Source organism: Tamandua tetradactyla, chromosome 3, assembly GCF_023851605.1.
Source record: "Tamandua tetradactyla isolate mTamTet1 chromosome 3, mTamTet1.pri, whole genome shotgun sequence".
NCBI classification, from domain to species: domain Eukaryota; kingdom Metazoa; phylum Chordata; class Mammalia; order Pilosa; family Myrmecophagidae; genus Tamandua; species Tamandua tetradactyla.
The window spans coordinates 143712882-143736462 of NC_135329.1; the positions used below are offsets into that span (position 1 = coordinate 143712882).

General features: G+C 38.5%; 1 protein-coding gene across 3 annotated transcripts in view; it reads left to right on the forward strand.

Moving 5' to 3' along the window:
- The window catches only part of HAT1 (histone acetyltransferase 1), a 132035-nt gene that overhangs the window by 73723 nt on the left and 34731 nt on the right, over window positions 1–23581 (forward strand). The window lies entirely within an intron of this gene.

Consider the following 23581-nt stretch of genomic DNA (forward strand, 5'->3'; position numbering starts at 1 on the left):
CAAATCCCACACATTTTGCTAATATAATCCTTTATGAATATGGATAGTTGAACTAATTACTTTATAAAATTACTTGAAATAAATGAATGAAAAGGGGGTGAGAACAAAGAGAGGGATTGAAGAGTATGCAGCTGCTTATTCAGTATACTCAATAATGGCTGCCAAAAGATATCTGAGTCCTAAACCCTGGAACCTGTGAATGTTACGTTATATGGCAAAAAAAAAAAAAGGACTTTGCTGATGTGCAAAAGTTAAAGATCTTGAAGTGGGGAGAATATCATGGGTTTTCCAGGTGGCCCCTAAATACAGTCACATGTATCCTGGTAAGAGTGAGGCAGTGGGATATTTGAGGACAGATGTAAGAAGAGTAGGCACTGTCACCACAAACACAGAGATTGGATTGATATAGCCAAAAACCAAGGAATGCTGATACTCACCAGAAACTGGGAGAGGCAAGGAACAATTTCTCCAGTAGAACCTCTGATGGGCATATGACCCTGCTGAAACCTTGGCTTAATGATACTGATTTCAGACTTTGCCTCCAGACCTGTGAGAGAATAAATTTCTGTTTTTTTAAGACACCAAGTTCGTGGTCATTTGTTACTGCAGCCACAGGAAATTAATACAGATTTTGGTATCAGGAAGTGGGGTGCTGCTATAACAAATACCGTAAAATGTAGAAGTGGTTTTGGAATTGAGTAATTGGTAGAGGCTGGAAGAATCTTGAGGCATATGGTAGAAAAAGTGTTGAATAGACTGTTGGTAGAAATATGAATGTTAAAGGCACTACTGGTGAGGGTTCAGAAAAAAATTAGGAACATGTTGTTGAAAACTAGAAGATGCAGTGCTAGTTATATAATGTCAGAAAGCCCAGCTAATCGTTTCTTGTATTGATGTGGAAGGCAGAACCTGTAAGAGATGAACTTGGATATTTAACTGAGGATATTTCAAAGGAAAGTGTGTCCTGGCTTCTTGCTGCTTATAGTAACATGTAAATGGAAAGAGATAAATTGAGGAAGAACTGTTAAAAAGAATCCAGGACTTGTTTATTTGGGAAATTCTCAGACTGTCTAGATTGCAAGTGACCCTAAAACTAGGAGATTTACCGTGAAGGAAATAACCTTTGGAGAGAAAGCCAAGGTTGTGGATGACAAATCTTTTGCTCAAGCTTAGGAGATCAGGACTGTGACGCATGGATCCTGTTCTAGTTTGCTAGCTACTGGAATGCAATATACAGAAACAGAATGGCTTTTAAAAAGGGAATTTAATAAGTTGCTAGTTTACAGTTCTAAGACTATAAAAAAATGTCCACATTAAAGCAAGGATGTGGAAATGTCCAATCTAAGGCATCCAAGGAAAGATACCTTAGTTCTAGAAGGCTGAAGATGTTCAGGATTCCTCTCTCAACTGGAAAGGCACATGGTGAACATGACAACATCTCTTACCAGGCTTTTTGTTTCATGAAGCTCCCCAGGGAACATACTCTTTCTTCATCCTCAAAGGTCTCTGGCGGCGTGGACTCTCTGCTTCATGGCTCTTTCCTCATGTCATTCTCAAGCTTTCTCCAAAATCCTTCCTCTTTTAAAGGATTCCAGTAAACTAATCAAGACCCACCTGGAATGGATGGAGTCACATCTCCCTCTAATCCAAGGTTAAAACCCACAGTTGGGTGAATCACATCTCCATGGAGATAACCTAATCAAGTTTCCAACATACAGTGCTGAATAGGGGTTAAAAGAACAGTTGCTCCCACAAGATTGGATTAGGATTAAGGCATGGCTTTTCTGGGGTACATAAATCCTTTCAAACTAGCACAGATCCCATCATTCATCTCAGCAAAAGCCAGGAATAAAAATGGTATAGAGATCCAGGAATGATCTGTAACATACATGGGAAACCCACAAGAGCTTTGAGAATGTTATAGCAGCTGAAATACTGCTGTCTTGTTCTGAAAGGATCAGAGACACAAAATAAATGAAGGAAGGGTGTCAGTCTGCCAAAAATCTCAGGCAGGAAATAGTCTGATAAATCTGCTCAGCTGCAAATACATACTACCTACAAAAAAGGGAAAATACTGAGGTTATTCTCAGAGAGCAGAGCCATGGGTCCACAAGTGAGCTGCACATCCCAGAGGACTATTCCCAGGCCTTGAAACCTAGTAGAATTTGCCCTGATGGATTTCAAAATTGCTTGGGACCATGACTCCTTTCTTCTTTCCATTTTCTCCCTTTTGGAATGGGAATGTCTGTAACTGTTATCCTGTGCCTCTTCCAACTTTGTATTTTGGAAACAGTAACTTGTTTTCTAGTTTCTACAGGCCCATAGAGTGAGAGGAATTTTGTGCCAGAATATAACATATCCTGTTATGCCCTAGAATCTGTCTTATAACTGTGAGTTTGTTACGGCCTTAAGTAAATTGAATGTTTTAGACTTGTTCTGTTCCAACATGTTTGGTTTTTGCAAACTGTAGCAGCACCCTACTTCTCTGGTACCAAAATCTGTTTTAGTTTGTTAACCTGCTGGAATGCAATATACCAGAAGTGGAACAGCTTTTAAGAAGGGAGTTTATTAAGATGCAAATTTACAGTTCTAAGCCAATGCAAATGTTCCAATAAAAGCACAAACAAGAGGTTACCTTTACTCAAGAAAGGCGGATGCCGTCTGGAACAGCTGTGTCAGCTGGGAAGTCACGTGTCTGGTGTCTGCTAGGATCTTTGGGTTCTGGATATCTTTCTCAGCTGGAAAAGCACATAGCGATCTCTGCTAGCTTTCTCTCCTCATTTCATAAGGCTTCCCTGGGGGTGCCTTCCTTTTACATCTCCAAAGGTCTCTGGCTGTATGGGCTCTGTTGGCTCTCAAGCTTTTTCCAAAATGGTTCCCTTTTAAAGGGCTCCTGTAATCAACCTCAACTTGAATAGATGGGCCACATATCCATGGAAGCAATCAAAAAGATCCCACCCAGCAATATTGAATGAGGATTAAAGAGCATGGCTTTTGTGGGGTGCACAACAGTTTCAGAAAGGCACATTCCACCCTTTGGACCCAAAAAAGACATGTTCTTTCCATATATAAAATACTTTCATCCCATTACAATATCACAAAGTCTTAAACCATTTCGGTAACAAGACAAAAACAATACCAGGGTACATGGTATTGTACCCTGGTACAGTGGTAGTGGTAGAATGCTCACCTTTCATGAGGGAGACCCGGGTTCAATTCCCAGACCAGGCACCCAAAAAAATAAAAAAAACAATACCAAATCTTTTGTTTCTGGGTATTCCTTATTCAAAGGTATTGAAACTTCATCAAAAATTACTTCACAGATTCAATCTAATACACCATCCTATATACTAGCTGAAATTTTTGCATGCCATTGCAGTCATCATTTGGATTTCTTTAATTAAACAACTATGCCACCTGATTAAAATTAATGGGATGAATGGTAGTGCTTTATTAGACTTGTTTGAAATTATAGTTTAAAGAAAATTTAGTATCTTCATGCAGTCAATGGTGTTTCCATTATATGGATTGGCATACAGAATATCTGAATAGCCTGGCTTGGGTTGGTCTTAGGCAGAATTATAATATTGAGGACATTTATTGATGCACACTTTTTTTTCTCTTGTGGGGCCCTTTCCTATTATACTCATCCCTACTTTTAGTTCTTACTCTGTGCTACATTCTTACTCTTAGGTGCCTGTGGCCTCCTCAATGAACCTTTTCTGACCACTTTCTCTAAAATATGCTTCCCACTTAAGAGTGTTAAGACACTGTACTCTTTTTTGTTTTTCTTCATAATATATATCTTTTCCTGAGATATACATAATTATTTCCAGGCTTAGTCCATCTCTGGAACTTTACAGTAAGTTCCGTGAGGGCAAGGACTTTGCTTTGTTTACATCTGTATCCCAAATACCTAGAATGCCTAAAACAAAGTGTTTCTCAGTAGACATTTTTTTATTTAATAAATCTGAGATGCTGTCAGCTCATTTTTGTTAAAGTATTAGTGAGTTACAGTTTAAGCAAAATCCATGTTAGGATATTTGCGTTTTGAAAGGAGATTTTTAAGATTAGAGAGCCTTAGAGAGTTAAAGGAATTAAAGTATAATTGAATGACTTAGTATGGTGGTAATATATAAGAGCTACCTACTTGTAATTCCTTATTCTCAAGACTCTACAGCTAAGATTTTTTTTTAAAGGTGTGCATTGGTATCTAGGAAGATGCATAGGGTTAAGATGTGCACAACTCCTTTCAATGTGTGTGGAATGGTGACTTAGAGAAGCCACTGTTTATTTTCTGTTCAAGAGGGAAACTCTATGGCTCCTCTGTAAGGTTGCCATTTTCTGGTATAGACAACGTAGAATCCACTGATCAATTTATACAGTAAACTTTTACTGTGTTCATTTATTACCAAACTCTATGGATCTAATAGGACTAAGACAGCATAGTCCCTGCCCTTAAGATGTCCACAGTCTAGTGGAAGAGATCAGCATTTGGACAATTAAAATATAATTAGGTCAGTGCTATAAGAGATATGACTATGAGAGCAGACAGAAGGAATCTCTGGGGTGGTCAGAGAAAACTTCATGGAGGAGCTTATGCAAAATCCTGAAGTCTTTTGGTGCTTTGGGCAGGAAAGTATGTGGAAGGAAATTCTGGACAGAGAAAAATTTGGAAAGATAGAAGAGTAAAATAAATGGGAGCAGCAAGTTGTTTAATATGTCTGTAGTACATTCTAAATATAGGAATCTGTGCATGAGAGGTAAGAGATGTGCTAAGCAGAGTGTAAATTACAGAAGGCTTTTGCGCTGTGCAGGCTTTTGTGCTGTGCCAAGAAAGATTTAAAAATTTATCTTGTTGGCAGTGAGTTCTGCATTCACAAAGACGTGTTCAAGTCTTAACCCTTGGTTCTCTGGATATGAACCCATTTGTAAATAGGATCTTTGAAGGTGTTACTAGTTAAGGTAAGGCCAGACTGAGTCACAGTGAGACTGTGTTACGACTGGTATTCTTTTAAGCAGAGGAAACTTGACGCAGACGGAAGAGACAGAGTGGGGAGAGAGATGGCCTATGAGGGAGGCAGAAATTGAGCTATGAATTGCAACAAACCACCATCAGAACGCTACAAACTTCAAAGAAAATATAGCCCTACCGTTACCTTGATCTGGACTTCTAGCCTCCAAAGCTTGCAAGACAATAAATTCTTGTTCTTTTAATCAACCAGTTTGTGGTACTTTTTTACAACAGCTGTGGTAAACTAAGACAGTGTGAACCATGGAAGGATTTTAAGTAGTAGTAGTAGAATGAAATGATCAGATCTACCTTTATAAAAACCAGTCTGGCTAGAGTGTAAAGAATCAGTCTGAGGGGAGAGGGACGAGGGAAAAAAATAAAACAGGAGGTTACTGCAGTAGTTATAATATGAAGGTCAATAAAAGTGGGGGATGGTGAAGACTCAATTCTGTGGAATAAGTAATAGAAGAAATACCATAAAAATATATATTGTTGTTACATTTAATTATTAACTCTGGCCAAGGCAAAGACATTTGATGTCTTAATATTGATTTACTTATTTCCAATAATTGTATAGTTTCTGCTAGATTTTTTTGAAATCATGAAAAAAAGCTTGTGGTACCCCCATGTGCTCTCTTTTTGAGACTCTTTTGAGCTTACAATAGCAAGCTATTGTAAATTGTATATTACAAGAGAAAAGCTCATGGACTATCTGAAACACCCTTCATGATAGTCAGCTCATTTAGTAATTTTGGGAAGTAGCTCTACTCAGAATTAAATATTTCACCGGCTTCTTATTTTGTTAGTGGCAAGGTAGCATTTGATAATTGCTGATCATCGCAGTCTTCAAGGTGAAATTCATGTTTTCCATGATTTTAGGGCTACAATTAGGGCCTTTAATTGACTTTGTATTCAGATATTTGTGCTGCTTTTTTTTTTATTTATTAATTTAAAAAAATTACAAGAAACACAAACATTCCCAACACATACACTCAGCAATTCACAATATCATCACATAGTTGGATATTCATCATCATGATCATTTCCCAGAACATTAGCATCAATTCAGAAAAAGAAATAAAAAGACAACAGAAAAAAATTTTTACATGCCATGGCCCTTACTGATCCCTTTCATTGATCACTAGGATTTCAAACTAAATCTATTTTAACATTTGTTCCCCCTATTATTTATTTATTTATTTTATTTTTTTTTTCCAGTAACCATGTTTTTTTTTATTAATTAAAAAAAGAATTAACAAAACAATTAGAAATCATTCCAATCTACATGTACAATCAGTAATTCTTAATAACATCACATAGTTGCATATTCATCATTTCTTAGTACATTTGCATCGATTTAGAAAAAGAAATAAAAAGACAACAGAATAAGAATTAAAACAATAATAGAAAGAAAAAAAACAAAAAAAACAAAAACAAAAAACCTATACCTCACATGCAGCTTCATTCAGTGTTTTAACATAATTGCATTACAATTGGGTAGTATTGTGCTGTCCATTTCTGAGTTTTTATATCCAGTCCCGTTGTACAGTCTGTATCCCTTCATCTCCAATTATCCCTTCTCTTTTTTTTTTTTTTTTTAATTAACGGAAAAAAAGAAATTAACCCAACATTTAGAGATCATACCATTCTACACATGCAATCATTAATTCTTATCATCATCACATAGATGCATGATCATCATTTCTTAGTACATTTGCATTGGTTTAGAAGAATTAGCAACATAACCGAAAAAGATATAGAATGTTAATATAGAGAAAAAAATAAAAGTAATAATAGTAAAATCAAAACAAAACAACACAAAACAAAACAAAAACCTATAGCTCAGATGCAGCTTCATTCAGTGTTTTAACATGATTACTTTACAATTAGGTATTATTGTGCTGTCCATTTTTGAGTTTTTGTATCTAGTCCTGTTGCACAGTCTGTATCCCTTCAGCTTCAATTACCCATTGTCTTACCCTGTTTCTAACTCCTGCTGAACTCTGTTACCAATGACATATTTCAAGTTTATTCTCGAATGTCCGTTCACATCAGTGGGACCATACAGTATTTGTCCTTTAGTTTTTGGCTGGATTCACTCAGCATAATATTCTCTAGGTCCATCCATGTTATTACATGGTTCATAAGTTTATCTTGTCTTAAAGCTGCATAATATTCCATCGTATGTATATACCACAGTTTGTTTAGCCACTCTTCTGTTGATGGAGATTTTGGCTGTTTCCATCTCTTTGCAATTGTAAATAATGCTGCTATAAACATTGGTGTGCAAATGTTCGTTTGTGTCTTTGCCCTTAAGTCCTTTGAGTAGATACCTAGCAATGGTATTGCTGGGTCGTATGGCAATTCTATATTCAGCTTTTTGAGGAACCGCCAAACTGCCTTCCACAGTGGTTGCACCCTTTGACATTCCCACCAACAGTGGATAAGTGTGCCTCTTTCTCCGCATCCTCTCCAGCACTTGTCATTTTCTGTTTTGTTGATAATGGCCATTCTGGTGGGTGTGAGATGATATCTCATTGTGGTTTTGATTTGCATTTCTCTAATGGCCAGGGACATTGAGCATCTCTTCATGTGCCTCTTGGCCATCCGTATTTCCTCTTCTGAGAGGTGTCTGTTCAAGTCTTTTTCCCATTTTGTAATTGGGTTGGCTGTCTTTTTGTTGTTGAGATGAACAATCTCTTTATAAATTCTGGATACTAGACCTTTATCTGATATATCATTTCCAAATATTGTCTCCCATTGTGAAGGCTGTCTTTCTACTTTCTTGATGAAGTTCTTTGATGCACAAAAGTGTTTAATTTTGAGGAGTTCCCATTTATTTATTTCCTTCTTCAGTGCTCTTGCTTTAGGTTTAAGGTCCATAAAACCGCCTCCAGTTGTAAGATCCATAAGATATCTCCCAACATTTTCCTCTAACTGTTTTATGGTCTTAGACCTAATGTTTAGATCTTTGATCCATTTTGAGTTAACTTTTGTATAGGGTGTGAGAGATGGGTCTTCTTTCATTCTTTTGCATATGGATATCCAGTTCTCTAGGCACCATTTATTGAAGAGACTGCTCTGTCCCAGGTGAATTGGCTTGACTGCCTTATCAAAGATCAAATGTCCATAGATGAGAGGGTCTATATCTGAGCACTCTATTCGATTCCATTGGTCGATATATCTATCTTTATGCCAATACCATGCTGTTTTGACCACTGTGGCTTCATAATATGCCTTAAAGTCAGGCAGCGCGAGACCTCCAGCTTCGTTTTTTTTCCTCAAGATGTTTTTAGCAATTCGGGGCACCCTGCCCTTCCAGATAAATTTGCTTATTGGTTTTTCTATTTCTGAAAAATACGTTGTTGGGATTTTGATTGGTATTGCATTGAATCTGTAAATCAATTTAGGTAGGATTGACATCTTAACTATATTTAGTCTTCCAATCCATGAACACGGTATGCCCTTCCATCTGTTTAGGTCTTCTGTGATTTCTTTTAGCAGTTTTTTGTAGTTTTCTTTATATAGGTTTTTTGTCTCTTTAGTTAAATTTCTTCCTAGGTATTTTATTCTTTTAGTTGCGATTGTAAATGGGATTCGTTTCTTGATTTCCCCCTCAGCTTGTTCATTACTAGTGTATAGAAATGCTACAGATTTTTGAATGTTGATCTTGTAACCTGCTACTTTGCTGTACTCATTTATTAGCTCTAGTAGTTTTGTTGTGGATTTTTCCGGGTTTTCGACGTATAGTATCATATCGTCTGCAAACAGTGATAGTTTTACTTCTTCCTTTCCAATTTTGATGCCTTGTATTTCTTTTTCTTGTCTAATTGCTCTGGCTAGAACCTCCAACACAATGTTGAATAATAGTGGTGATAGTGGACATCCTTGTCTTGTTCCTGATCTTAGGGGGAAAGTTTTCAATTTTTCCCCATTGAGGATGATATTAGCTGTGGGTTTTTCATATATTCCCTCTATCATTTTAAGGAAGTTCCCTTGTATTCCTATCTTTTGAAGTGTTTTCAACAGGAAAGGATGTTGAATCTTGTCGAATGCCTTCTCTGCATCCATTGAGATGATCATGTGATTTTTCTGCTTTGATTTGTTGATATGGTGTATTACATTAATTGATTTTCTTATGTTGAACCATCCTTGCATACCTGGGATGAATCCTACTTGGTCATGATGTATAATTCTTTTAATGTGCTGTTGGATACGATTTGCTAGAATTTTATTGAGGATTTTTGCATCTGTATTCATTAGAGAGATCGGCCTGTAGTTTTCTTTTTTTGTAATATCTTTGCCTGGTTTTGGTATGAGGGTGATGTTGGCTTCATAGAATGAATTAGGTAGTTTTCCCTCCACTTCGATTTTTTTGAAGAGTTTGAAGAGAATTGGTACTAATTCTTTCTGGAACGTTTGGTAGAATTCACATGTGAAGCCATCTGGTCCTGGACTTTTCTTTTTAGGAAGCTTTTGAATGACTAATTCAATTTCTTTACTTGTGATTGGTTTGTTGAGGTCATCTATGTCTTCTTGAGTCAAAGTTGGTTGTTCATGTTTTTCCAGGAACCCGTCCATTTCCTCTAAATTGTTGTATTTATTAGCGTAAAGTTGTTCATAGTATCCTGTTATTACCTCCTTTATTTCTGTGAGGTCAGTAGTTATGTCTCCTCTTCCATTTCTGATCTTATTTATTTGCATCCTCTCTCTTCTTCTTTTTGTCAATCTTGCTAAGGGCCCATCAATCTTATTGATTTTCTCATAGAACCAACTTCTGGCCTTATTGATATTCTCTATTGTTTTCATGTTTTCAATTTCATTTATTTGTGCTCTAATCTTTGTTATTTCTTTCCTTTTGCTTGCTTTGGGGTTAGCTTACTGTTCTTTCTCCAGTTCTTCCAAATGGATAGTTAATTCCTGAATTTTTGCCTTTTCTTCTTTTCTGATATAGGCATTTAGAGCAATAAATTTCCCTCTTAGCACTGCCTTTGCTGCGTCCCATAAGTTTTGATATGTTGTGTTTTCATTTTCATTCGCCTCGAGGTATTTGCTAATTTCTCTTGCAATTTCTTCTTTGACCCAGTCGTTGTTTAGGAGTGTGTTGTTGAGCCTCCACGTATTTGTGAATTTTCTGGCACTCTGCCTATTATTGATTTCCAACATCATTCCTTTATGGTCCGAGAAAGTGTTGTGTAAGATTTCAATCTTTTTAAATTTGTTAAGACTTGCTTTGTGACCCAGCATATGGTCTATCTTTGAGAATGATCCATGAGCACTTGAGAAAAAGGTGTATCCTGCTGTTTTGGGATGTAATGTCCTATAAATGTCTATTAAGTCTAGTTCATTTATAGTAATATTCAGATTCTCTATTTCTTTGTTGATCCTCTGTCTAGATGTTCTGTCCCTTGATGAGAGTGGTGAGTTGAAGTCTCCAACTATTATGGTATATGAGTCTATTTCCCTTTTCAGTGTTTGCAGTATATTCCTCACGTATTTTGGGGCATTCTGATTCGGTGCGTAAATATTTATGATTGTTATGTCTTCTTGTTTAATTGTTCCTTTTATTAGTATATAGTGTCCTTCTTTGTCTCTTTTAACTGTTTTACATTTGAAGTCTAATTTGTTGGATATTAGTATAGCCACTCCTGCTCTTTTCTGGTTGTTATTTGCATGAAATATCTTTTCCCAACCTTTCACTTTCAACCTATGTTTATCTTTGGGTCTAAGATGTGTTTCCTGTAGACAGCATATAGAAGGATCCTGTTTTTTAATCCATTCTGCCAATCTATGTCTTTTGATTGGGGAATTCAGTCCATTGACATTTAGTGTTATTACTGTTTGGATAATATTTTCCTCTAACATTTTGCCTTTTGTATTATATATATCATATCTGATTTTCCTTCTTTCTGCACTCTTTTCCATATCTCTCTCTTTTTTCTTTTTGTATCTGACTCTAGTGCTCCCTTTAGTATTTCTTGCAGAGCTGGTCTCTTGGTCACAAATTCTTTCAGTGACTTTTTGTCTGAGAATGTTTTAATTTCTCCCTCATTTTTGAAGGATAATTTTGCTGGATATAGGAGTCTTGGTTGGCAGTTTTTCTCTTTTAGTATTTTAAATATATCATCCCACTGTCTTCTAGCTTCCATGGTTTCTGCTGAGAAATCTACACAAAATCTTATTGGGTATCCCTTGTATGTAATGGATTGTTTTTCTCTTGCTGCTTTCAAGATCTTCTCTTTCTCTTTGACCTCTGACATTCTAACTAGTAAGTGTCTTGGAGAACGCCTATTTGGGTCTAATCTCTTTGGGGTGCGCTGCACTTCTTGGATCTGTAATTTTAGGTCTTTCATAAGAGTTGGGAAATTTTCAGTGATAATTTCTTCCATTAGTTTTTCTCCTCCTTTTCCCTTCTCTTCTCCTTCTGGGACACCCACAACACGTATATTTGTGCGGTTCATATTGTCCTTGAGTTCCCTGATACCCTGTTCAAATTTTTCCATTCTTTTCCCTATAGTTTCTGTTTCTTTTTGGAATTCAGATGTTCCATCCTCCAAATCACTAATTCTATCTTCTGTCTCTTTAAATCTATCATTGTAGCTATCCATTATTTTTTCTATGTTTGCTACTTTATCCTTCACTTCCATAAGTTCTGCGATTTGTTTTTTCAGTTTTTCTATTTCTTCTTTATGTTCAGCCCATGTCCTCTTCATGTCCTCCCTCAATTTATCGATTTCATTTTTGAAGAGGTTTTCCATTTCTGTTCGTATATTCAGCATTAGTTGTCTCAGCTCTTGTGTCTCATTTGAGCTATTGGTTTGTTCCTTTGACTGAGCCATATTCTCAATCTTTTGAGCGTGGACAGTTATCTTCTGCTGCTGGCGTCTGGGCATTTATTCAGATTTCTCTTGGTGTTGGACCCAGCAAGGTTGTAATATTTTTCTGTGAAATCTCTGGGTTCTGTTTTTCTTATCCTGCCCAGTAGGTGGCGCTCGTGGCACCCGTTTGTCTGCGGGTCCCACCAGTAAAAGGTGCTGTGGGACCTTAAACTTTGGAAAACTCTCGCCGTCCTGGGGGTTCGCTAGCCGAAACGGCTTGAGCCGGCCCGGGGTCCGAACGCAGGGAGGGTTGCTGGTCGCCGCAGCCAGGGAAAGAGCCCGTCCGAATTTCCTAGTCGGCCCTGGGCAACAAGCGTGGCGGGAGGGCGCCAGCGGCAGCGGCCCGCCCGAGAGAGTGCACGTTCCCCGGGAGTCACGGGTTTGGAAGGGGCCTCCCCCACCCGTCACCGTTCTCCGCGGCCTGGGGGTTTCCGATTCAATTCTCTCAGTTGGTCCGGGGGCTGCGCGTGGTGTGGGCGCCAGCCGTCTTTGTTTCAGGGGACCGCCTCTCCAATTCTCCCAGCCGGCCCGGGAAGGGTGTTCCCCCTATTATTTATTTTTATTCCATATGTTCCTCTCATCTGTTGACAAGGTAGATAAAAGGAGCATCAGACACAAGGTTTTCACAATCACACAGTCACATTGTGAAAGCTATATCATTATAAAATCATCATCAAGAAACATGGCTACTGGAGCACAGCTCTACATTTTCAGGCAGTTCCCTCCAGCCTCTCCATTACATCTTAGATAACAAGGTGATATCTACTTAATGCATAAGAATAACCTCCAGGATAACCTCTCGACTCTGTTTGGAATCTCTCAGCCATTGACACTTTGTCTCGTGTCACACTTCCCCTTTTTGGTCGAGAAGGTTTTCTCAGTCCTTGATGCTGGGTCTAAGCTCATTCTAGAGTTTTTCTCAATCCCATGATGCTGAATCTCAGCTCATTCTGGGATTTCTGTCCCACGCTGCCAAGAAGATCCACACCCCTGGTAGTCATGTCCCACGTAGACAGGGGGAGGGTGGTGAGTCTGCTTGCTGTGTTGGCTGGAAAGAGAGGCCACATCTGAGCAACCAGAGAGGTTCTCTTGGGGGTGATTCTTAGGCTTAATTTTAAGTAGGCTTGACCTATCCCCTGTGGGGTTAAGTTTCATATGAACAAACCCAAAGACTGGGGGCTTGGCCTATAGCTTTCGTTGTCCACACTGCTTGTGAGAATATCAAGACTTCCACTTGGGGAAGTTGAGTTTTCCCCCGTTCTCACCATTCCCCGAAGGGGACTTTGCAAATACTTTTCCACTCACTGATCAAATTACTCTGGGATTCATCAGGGCATCACCTGGACAAACCAACAAAATCTGATATCCTATACAAAATTCCATGTACTTAAGGTGTTCAATCAACTATCTACATAAGTTATATTAGGAGATGCACTAGTCAAAGTATAGATTTGTACCAAATAAACATTTTTTGCTTTAGTCTCACACATTAGTTGAAATTTTAAAATATTAAGTACCATCTATTTTCAGCACACTGCAATAATGACATTCTTTTGTTCTTCCTCATGCAAAAACATTTTTTTAATTTGTACATTTAATCACTATCATTATACACTCTAGGCATTTCTAGATTACACCATCTCAATCTTTATCGTCTATCTTTCTTTGTGATTTCATTTATGCCCCAGCCCTCCTCCCTCTATCCTTCTCATATACAGCTTCATTCAGTGTTTTAACATAATTGTATTACGGTTAGGTAATATTGTACTGTCCATTTCTGAGTTTTTATATTTGTCCTGTTGATAATCTGTATCCCTTCAGCTCCAATTACCCAATATCTTACCCTATTTCTATCTCCTGATGGTCTCTGTTACCAAGGAAATATTCCAAGTTTATTCACTAACGTCAGTTCATATCAGTGAGACCATACAGTATTTGTCCTTTTGTTTCTGGCTAATCACACTCGGCATAATGTCCTTAAGGTCCATTCATGTTGTTACATACTTCATAACTTTATTCTGTCTTACAGCTGCATAATATTCCATCATATGTAAATGCCACAGTTTGTTTAGCCAACCGTGTGTTGATGGACATTTTGGCTGTTTCCATCTCTTGGTAATTGTAAATAATGCTGCTATAAAAATTGGTGTGTAAATGTCCATTTGTGTCCTTGCCCTCATGTCCTTTGAGTAGAGACAGCATATAGATGGGTCCTGTTTTTTAATCCATTCTGCCAGACTGTGTCTTTTGATTGGAGAGTTTTATCCATTAACATTCAGTGTTATTACTGCATGGGTAGTACTTTCTTCTACTATTTTGCCTTCTGGATTTTATATGTCATATAATTTTCCTTCTTTTTACTTTTGCTCATAGTCTTTCTTTCTACACTCTTCTCCACACCTCTCTCTTCTGTCTTCATATCTGTCTCTAGTGTTCCCTTTAGTATTTCTTGCAGACCTGGTCCTTGGTCACAAATCTCTCAGTGAATTTTTGTCTGAAAATGTTTTAATTTCTCCCTCATTTTTGAAGGACAATTTTGCTGGGTATAGAATTCTTGGTTGGCAGTTTTTCTCTTTTAATAATTTAAATACATTATCCCACTGTCTTCTCGCCTCCATGGTTTCTGCTGCGAGATCTGCACATAGTTTTCTTGGGCTTCCGTTGTATGTGATGGATTGCTTTTCTCTTGCTGCTTTCAAGATTCTCTCTTTCTCTTTGACCTCTGATATTCTGATTATTAAATGTCTTGGAGTATGTCTATTTGGATCTATTCTCTTTGAGGAATGCTGCACTTCTTGGATCTGTAATTTTAAGTCTTTCATTAGAGTTGGGAAATTTTCAGTGATAATTTTCTCCATTAGTTTTTCTCCTCCTTTTCCCTTCTCTTCTCCTTCTGGGACACCAACAACATGTATATTCGTGCGCTTCATATTGTCTTTCAGTTCCCTGAGTCCCATATTTTTCCATTTTTTTTCCTATTGTTTCTGTTTCTTGTCGGATTTCAGATGTTCCATCCTCCAGTTCAGAAATCCTATGTTCTGTCTCTCGAAATCTACCATTGTAGGTTTCCATTGCTTTTTTTTTTATTATTATTAATTAAAAAAGAATTAACAAAACAATTAGAAATCATTCCATTCTACATGTACAATCAGTAATTCTTAATAACATCACATAGTTCCATATTCATCATTTCTTAGTACATTTGCATCGATTTAGAAAAAGAAATAAAAAGACAACAGAATAAGAATTAAGACAATAATAGAAAGAAAAAAAAACCCTATACCTCACATGCAGCTTCATTCAGTGTTTTAACATAATTTCATTACAATTGGGTAGTATTGTGCTGTCCATTTCTGAGTTTTTATATCCAGTCCCGTTATACAGTCTGTATCCCTTCAGCTCCAATTACCCCTTCTCTCTTTTTTTTTTTTAATTAACGGAAAAAAAGAAATTAACCCAACATTTAGAAATCATACCATTCTACATATGCAATCAGTAATTCTTAACATCCTCACATAGATGCATGATCATCATTTCTTAGTACATTTGCATCGGTTTAGAAGACCTAGCAACATAACTGAAAAAGATATAGAATGTTAATATAGAGAAAAAAGTAAAAGTAATAATAGTAAAATCAAAACAAAACAAAACAAAAACCTATAGCTCAGATGCAGCTTCATTCACTGTTTTAACATGATTACTTTACACTTAGGTATTATTGTGCTGTCCATTTTTGAGTTTTTGTATCTAGTCCTGTTACACCGTCTGTATCCCTTCAACTCCAATTGCCCATTATCTTACCCTGTTTCTACCTCCTGCTGGACTCTGTTACCAATGACATATTCCAAATTTATTCTCGAATGTCTGTTCACATCAGTGGGACCATACAGTATTTGTCCTTTAGTTTCTGGCTAGACTCACTCAGCATAATGTTCTCTAGGTCCATCCATGTTATTACATGCTTCATAAGTTTATCCTGTCTTAAAGCTGCATAGTATTCCATCGTATGTATATACCACAGTTTGTTTAGCCACTCTTCTGTTGATGGAGATTTCGGCTGTTTCCATCTGTTTGCAATTGTAAATAACGCTGCTATAAACATTGGTGTGCAAATGTCCGTTTGTGTCTTTGCCCTTAAGTCCTTTGAGTAGATACCCAGCAATGGTATTGCTGGGTTGTATGGCAATTCTATATTCAGCTTTTTGAGGAACCGCCAAACTACCTTCCACAGTGGTTGCACCATTTGACATTGCCCACCAACAGTGGATAAGTGTGCCTCTTTCTCCGCATCCTCTCCAGCACTTGTCATTTTCTGTTTTGTTGATAATGGCCATTCTGGTGGGTGTGAGATGATATCTCATTGTGGTTTTGATTTGCATTTCTCTAATGGCCAGGGACATTGAGCATCTCTTCATGTGCCTTTTGGCCATTTGTATTTCCTCTTCTGGTAGGTGTCTGTTCAAGTCTTTTTCCCATTTTGTAATTGGGTTGACTGTCTTTTTATTGTTGAGTTGAACAATCTCTTTATAAATTCTGGATACTAGACCTTTATCTGATATGTCATTTCCAAATATTGTCTCCCATTGTGTAGGCTGTCTTTCTACTTTCTTGATGAAGTTCTTTGATGCACAAAAGTGTTTAATTTTGAGGAGCTCCCATTTATTTATTTCCATCTTCAGTGCTCTTGCTTTAGGTTTAAGGTCCATAAAACCGCCTCCAATTGTAAGTTTCATAAGATATCTCCCTACATTTTCCTCTAACTGTTTTATGGTCTTAGACCTAATGTTTAGATCTTTGATCCATTTTGAGTTAACTTTTGTATAGGGTGTGAGATATGGGTCTTCTTTCATTCTTTTGCATATGGATATCCAGTTCTCTAGGCACCATTTATTGAAGAGACTGTTCTGTCCCAGGTGAGTTGGCTTGACTGCCTTATCAAAGATCAAATGTCCATAGATGAGAGGGTCTATATCTGAGCACTCTATTCGATTCCATTGGTCGATATATCTATCTTTATGCCAATACCATGCTGTTTTGACCACTGTGGCTTCATAATATGCCTTAAAGTCAGGCAGCGCGAGACCTCCAGCTTCGTTTTTTTCCCTCAAGATGTTTTTAACAATTCGGGGCACCCTGCCCTTCCAGATAAATTTGCTTATTGGTTTTTCTATTTCTGAAAAATACGTTGTTGGGATTTTGATTGGTATTGCATTGAATCTGTAAATCAATTTAGGTAGGATTGACATCTTAACTATATTTAGTCTTCCAATCCATGAACATGGTATGCCCTTCCATCTATTTAGGTCTTCTGTGATTTCTTTTAGCAGTTTTTGTAGTTTTCTTTATACAGGTTTTTTTGTCTCTTTAGTTAAATTTATTCCTAGGTATTTTATTCTTTTAGTTGCAATTGTAAATGGGATTCGTTTCTTGATTTCCCCCTCAGCTTGTTCATTACTAGTGTATAGAAATGCTACAGATTTTTGAATGTTGATCTTGTAACCTGCTACTTTGCTGTACTCATTTATTAGCTCTAGTAGTTTTGTTGTGGATTTTTCCGGGTTTTCGACGTATAGTATCATATCGTCTGCAAACAGTGATAGTTTTACTTCTTCCTTTCCAATTTTGATGCCTTGTATTTCTTTTTCTTGTCTAATTGCTCTGGCTAGAACCTCCAACGCAATATTGAATAATAGTGGTGATAGTGGACATCCTTGTCTTGTTCCTGATCTTAGGGGGAAAGTTTTCAATTTTTCCCCATTGAGGATGATATTAGCTGTGGGTTTTTCATATATTCCCTCTATCATTTTAAGGAAGTTCCCTTGTATTCCTATCTTTTGAAGTGTTTTCAACAGGAAAGGATGTTGAATCTTGTCGAATGCCTTCTCTGCATCCATTGAGATGATCATGTGATTTTTCTGCTTTGATTTGTTGATATGGTGTATTACATTAATTGATTTTCTTATGTTGAACCATCGGTTATGATGTATAATTCTTTTAATGTGTTGTTGGATACGATTTGCTAGAATTTTATTGAGGATTTTTGCATCTATATTCATTAGAGAGATTGGTTGGTAGTTTTCTTTATTTGTAATATCTTTGCCTGGTTTTGGTATGAGGGTGATGTTGGCTTCATAGAATGAATTAGGTAGTTTTCCCTCCACTTCGATTTTTTTGAAGAGTTTGAGGAGAGTTGGTACTAATTCTTTCTGGAATGTTTGATAGAATTCACATGTGAAGCCATCTGGTCCTGGATTTTTCTTTTTAGGGAGCTTTTGAATGACTAATTCAATCTCTTTACTTGTGATTGGTTTGTTGAGGTCATCTATTTCTTCTTGAGTCAAAGTTGGTTGTTCATGTCTTTCCAGGAACCTGTCCATTTCATCTAAATTGTTGTATTTATTAGCGTAAAGTTGTTCATAGTATCCTGTTATTACCTCCTTTATTTCTGTGAGGTCAGTAGTTATGTCTCCTCTTCCATTTCTGATCTTATTTATTTACATCCTCTCTCTTCTTCTTTTTGTCAATCTTGATAAGGGCCCATCAATCTTATTGATTTTCTCATAGCACCAACTTCTGGTCTTATTGATTTTCTCTATTGTTTTCATGTTTTCAATTTCATTTATTTCTGCTCTAATCTTTGTTATTTCTTTCCTTTTGCTTGCTTTGGAATTAGTTTGCTGTTCTTTCTCCAGTTCTTCCAAGTGGACAGTTAATTCCTGCATTTTTGCCTTTTCTTCTTTTCTGATATAGGCATTTAGGGCAATAAATTTCCCTCTTAGCACTGCCTTTGCTGCGTCCCATAAGTTTTGATATGTTGTGTTTTCATTTTCATTCGCCACGAGGTATTTACTAATTTCTCTTGCAATTTCTTCTTTGACCCACTCGTTGTTTAAGAGGGTGTTGTTGAGCCTCCACGTATTTGTGAATTTTCTGGCACTCCGCCTATTATTGATTTTCAACTTCATTCCTTTATGATCCGAGAAAGTGTTGTGTATGATTTCAGTCTTTTTAAATTTGTAAAGACTTGCTTTGTGACCCAGCATATGGTCTATCTTTGAGAATGATCCATGAGCACTTCAGAAAAAGGTGTATCCTGCTGTTGTGGGATGTAATGTCCTATAAATGTTGTTAAGTCTAGCTCATTTGTAGTAATATTCAGATTCTCTGTTTCTTTATTGATCCTCTGTCTAGATGTTTTGTCCATTGATGAGAGTGGTGAATGGAAGTCTCCAACTATTATGGTATATGTGTCTATTTCCCTTTTCAGTGTTTGCAGTGTATTCCTCCCGTATTTTGGGGCATTCTGGTTCGGTGTGTAAATATTTATGATTGTTATGTCTTCTTGTTTAAATGTTCCTTTTATTAGTATATAGTGTCCTTCTTTGTCTCTTTTAACTGTTTTACATTTGAAGTCTAATTTGTTGGATATTAGTATAGCCACTCCTGCTTTTTTCTGGTTGTTATTTGCATGAAATATCTTTTCCCAACCTTTCACTTTCAACCTATGTTTATCTTTGGGTCTAAGATGTGTTTCCTGTAGACAGCATATGGAAGGATCCTGTTTTTTAATCCATTCTGCCAGTCTATGTCTTTTGATTGGGGAATTCAGTCCATTAACATTTAGTGTTATTACTGTTTGGATAATATTTTCCTCTACCATTTTGCCTTTTGTATTATATATATCATATCTGACTTTCCTTCTTTCTACACTCTTCTCCATGCCTCTCTCTTCTGTCTTTTCGTATCTGACTCTAATGCTCCCTTTAGTATTTCTTGCAGAGCTAGTCTCTTGGTCACAAATTCTCTCAGTGACTTTTTGTCTGAGAATGTTTTAATTTCTCCCTCATTTTTGAAGGACAATTTTGCTGGATATAGGAGTCTTGGTTGGCAGTTTTTCTCTTTTAGTAATTTAAATATATCATCCCACTGTCTTCTAGCTTCCATGGTTTCTGCTGAGAAATCTACACATAGTCTTATTGGGTTTCCCTTGTATGTGATGGATTGTTTTTCTCTTGCTGCTTTCAAGATCCTCTCTTTCTCTTTGACCTCTGACATTCTAACTAGTAAGTGTCTTGGAGAACGCCTATTTGGGTCTAATCTCTTTGGGGTGCGCTGCACTTCTTGGATCTGTAATTTTAGGTCTTTCATAAGAGTTGGGAAATTTTCAGTGATAATTTCTTCCATTAGTTTTTCTCCTCCTTTTCCCTTCTCTTCTCCTTCTGGGACACCCACAACACGTATATTTGTGCGGTTCATATTGTCCTTGAGTTCCCTGATACCCTGTTCAAATTTTCCATTCTTTTCCCGATAGTTTCTGTTTCTTTTTGGAATTTAGATGTTCCATCCTCCAAATCACTAATTCTATCTTCTGTCTCTTTAAATCTATCATTGTAGGTATCCATTTTTTTTCCCATCTTTTCTACTTTATCCTTCACTTCCATAAGCTCTGTGATTTGTTTTTTCAGTTTTTCTATTTCTTCTTTTTGTTCAGCCCATGTCTTCTTCATGTCCTCCCTCAATTTATCGATTTCGTTTTTGAAGAGGTTTTCCATTTCTGTTCGTATATTCAGCATTAGTTGTTTCAGCTCCTGTATCTCATTTGAACTATTGCTTTGTTCCTTTGGGCCATATTTTCAATTTTCTGAGCGTGATCCATTATCTTCTGCTGGCGTCTGGGCATTAGTCAGATTTCCCTGGGTGTTGGACCCAACAGGTTGAAAGATTTTTCTGTGAAATCTCTGGGTTCTGTTTTTCTTATCCTGCACAGTAGGTGGCGCTCGTGGCACACGTTTGTCTGCGGGTCCCACCAGTAAAAGGTGCTGTGGGTCCTTTAACTTTGGAAAACTCTCGCCGTGGGGGAGGTTCGCCAGCCAAAGCGGCTTGGAAGAGTGCCAGCCTGCCCAGGGGTCCGAACGTGGGGAGGGTCTCGGCCGCCTCAGCCCGGGAGAGCACCCGTCCGAATTTCCTAGTCGGCCCGGGGCGCCAAGCGTGGCGGTAGGGGCCAGCTACCGCGGCCCGGGAGAGGGCACCGTTCCCAGCTAGACCGGGGAGTCATGTATTTGGAAGGAACCCCCCTGGTCACCGTTCTCCGCGGCCTGGGGATTTCTGATCCAATTCTCTCAGTTGGTCCAGGAGGCCTCACGTGGTGGGGGCGCCAGCCCCTGCGGCTTGAGGGGACTGCCTCCCCAATTCTGCCAGCTGGCCCGGGAAGGAGGAATGGAGGGACTCCAGCCACTTGCCGCCCCGCCCGGGGAAGCCAGTGCCCCTCGGCGATCTCACCGGAGCGGGTTCTCTTAGCCAGTCAGCCGTTCCAGGAAGGGGTATGCTGTCTTTTTTATCTCTGTCGTGGCTCCGGGAGCTGTTCTGTATGGTTTCTACTCGCCTACTAGCTGTTCTGGAGGAGGAACTAAGATCCGTGCGTCTTACTAAGCCGCCATCTTCTCCGGAAGTCACACTGGTTCCAGCTAAGAGGAAGCCCGCGGGAACAGTGGACTCACCTGCGAGCTCTAACCACTGTTCCAATCTTTCCTGAAACGATAACCACCTTCACGCCGGAGACTGCCATTCCCCTAGGAGCCTCAAGGCTCTGTGATTTGTTTTTTCAGACTTTCAGTTTCTTCTTTTTGTTCTTTCCTTTCCTTCTTTATATCCTCCCTCAATTCATTGATTTGGTTTTTGATGGGGTTTTCCATGTCTGTTCGTATAATCTGAATTAATTGTTTCGGCTCCTGTATGTCATTTGAATTGTTGGTTTGTTCCTTTGACTGGGCCATATCTTCAAATTTCCTAGTGTGATTTTTTATTTTTTGCTGGTGCCTAGGCATTTAATTACCTTAATTAGTTTATTCTGGAGATTGCTTTCACTTCTTTTATGTAGGGTTTTCTTGCTGGATGAATTTGTTGTCTATCTGTTCTTTGACATTCCGTTCAGCATTGTCTGGACCTTTCGCTTAAGTTTTGTTTAGCAGAGGAGAATTTTTCAGTTCTTGTTTTCTTGTTTCTTGCCCTGCTTATGTGGTGCCTTTCCCCCCACTCACACACTTAGGCGGGTCTACTTAGACATTATAGACCCCGGCCAGATTTTCCCAGACCAAACTGGCCTCCTATCAGGAGGAAAGAGTCACCTGCATTGGTTTTCCCCAAGGGTGAGACCCAGCAGGTTGAAAGACTTTCCTGTGAAGTCTCTGGGCTCTGTTTTTCTTATCCTGCCCAGTATGTGGCGCTTATCTGCCTGTGGGTCCCACCAGCGTAAGATGATGTGGTGCCTTTAAATTTGACAGACTCTCCCAGCTGGGGGCTTGGTGAAGACAGAGGAGAGCTTGTAGGCTTGTTTTAATGGCTTCAAATTACCAAGCCCTGGTGTTTGAATTCCTTGATGGAGTGATTCCACCTGGGTGGGGCTTCACCCCTCCCCTGGGGAAGGCACAGGCTCCAAATAAGCCCCTCAAAGAGTTCACTTCTGCCTGTGCCTGGGGCAGTTGCGGCCTGAAAAGTCCTGCCGCTGTATCCAGAGGCAGTCAAGCCTTTGTAGATACACAGCCACAAAAACCTCTGTTTCCTTCTTTTTTTCCCCCCCTTTTTCTGTCAGTCCTGCCCCCTTGGCGCCGGGGCAAAAATGAGCAACCTCTGCTTTGATCAGGTTCACCTAAGCTGGGGGACTATTTTTAGTAGTCAAAATTTGTTAATTAGTTCCACAATTGGCATTTGATTGTGCCCAGTCCCTGCTGCTGGTAAAGTCCTTTCCTTTCCCCTGTGGGAAGTGGCCTGTGGGGGAGGGGCGATGACCGCCACAGCTTTGGGAACTCACGGTTCTAGGGGGTGTTCGCAGCCGGTCCAGCTGGTCCAGACTGGGGTACGCTGTGTGTCTGGTCACTGACGTGGCCCCAGGAGCTGTTCTGTACTGTTTCTGGTTATTTAGTAGTAGTGTTCTGGAGGACGAACTAAAATGCGCACATTGTTAAGCTGCCATCTTGACCCAGAAGTTGTGCTGCTTTTGGAGAAAAGTCTTTGCAATGTCACTATGTATTCCTGCATCTTAGTTTAGTTTAGTTTTGTTTCTGGTCTTGTAACATACAATGTAATATGTCCCATTTTAACCACTCTCTATTATGTGATTCAGTGGTATTAATTACATTCACAATACCATTGCCATCAGCCATTACCAAAACTTTTCCATTACCCCAAACTGAAACTGTACCCACTGAGCTTTAACTCCCATTCCCTATCCTCTTTAACCCCCACCTCCACTTCTGGTTATCTGTAATCCTACTTTCTGTCTCTCTGAATTTGCATATAATTATTTCATGTATGTGAGATCATACAATATTATTTGAGTCTCATTTCACACAACATGATGCATTTAGGGTTTATCCATGTTGTAGCATGTATCAGATCTTCATTTCTTTTTATGCCTGAATAGTATTCCACTAATAGATTTGCCACATTCTGTTTATTCAGTCACCTGCTTATGTACACTTGGATTGCTTCCTATTTCTGGTTACTACCTGTACCTCGTTTTTTTGAGCAAGGCTGCAAGTTAGAGTCTTTAATCTTCATGATAAAAGGTTAATCTTTGCTATCTTCAACTCTGGTATGAAGCAAATGAATCAAGAATTAGACACCTGCACTGTTTGGGACTTAAGAGGAAGTAGGTAGTTGACCTTCAAGTTAAGAGAACTGGATTACAAAT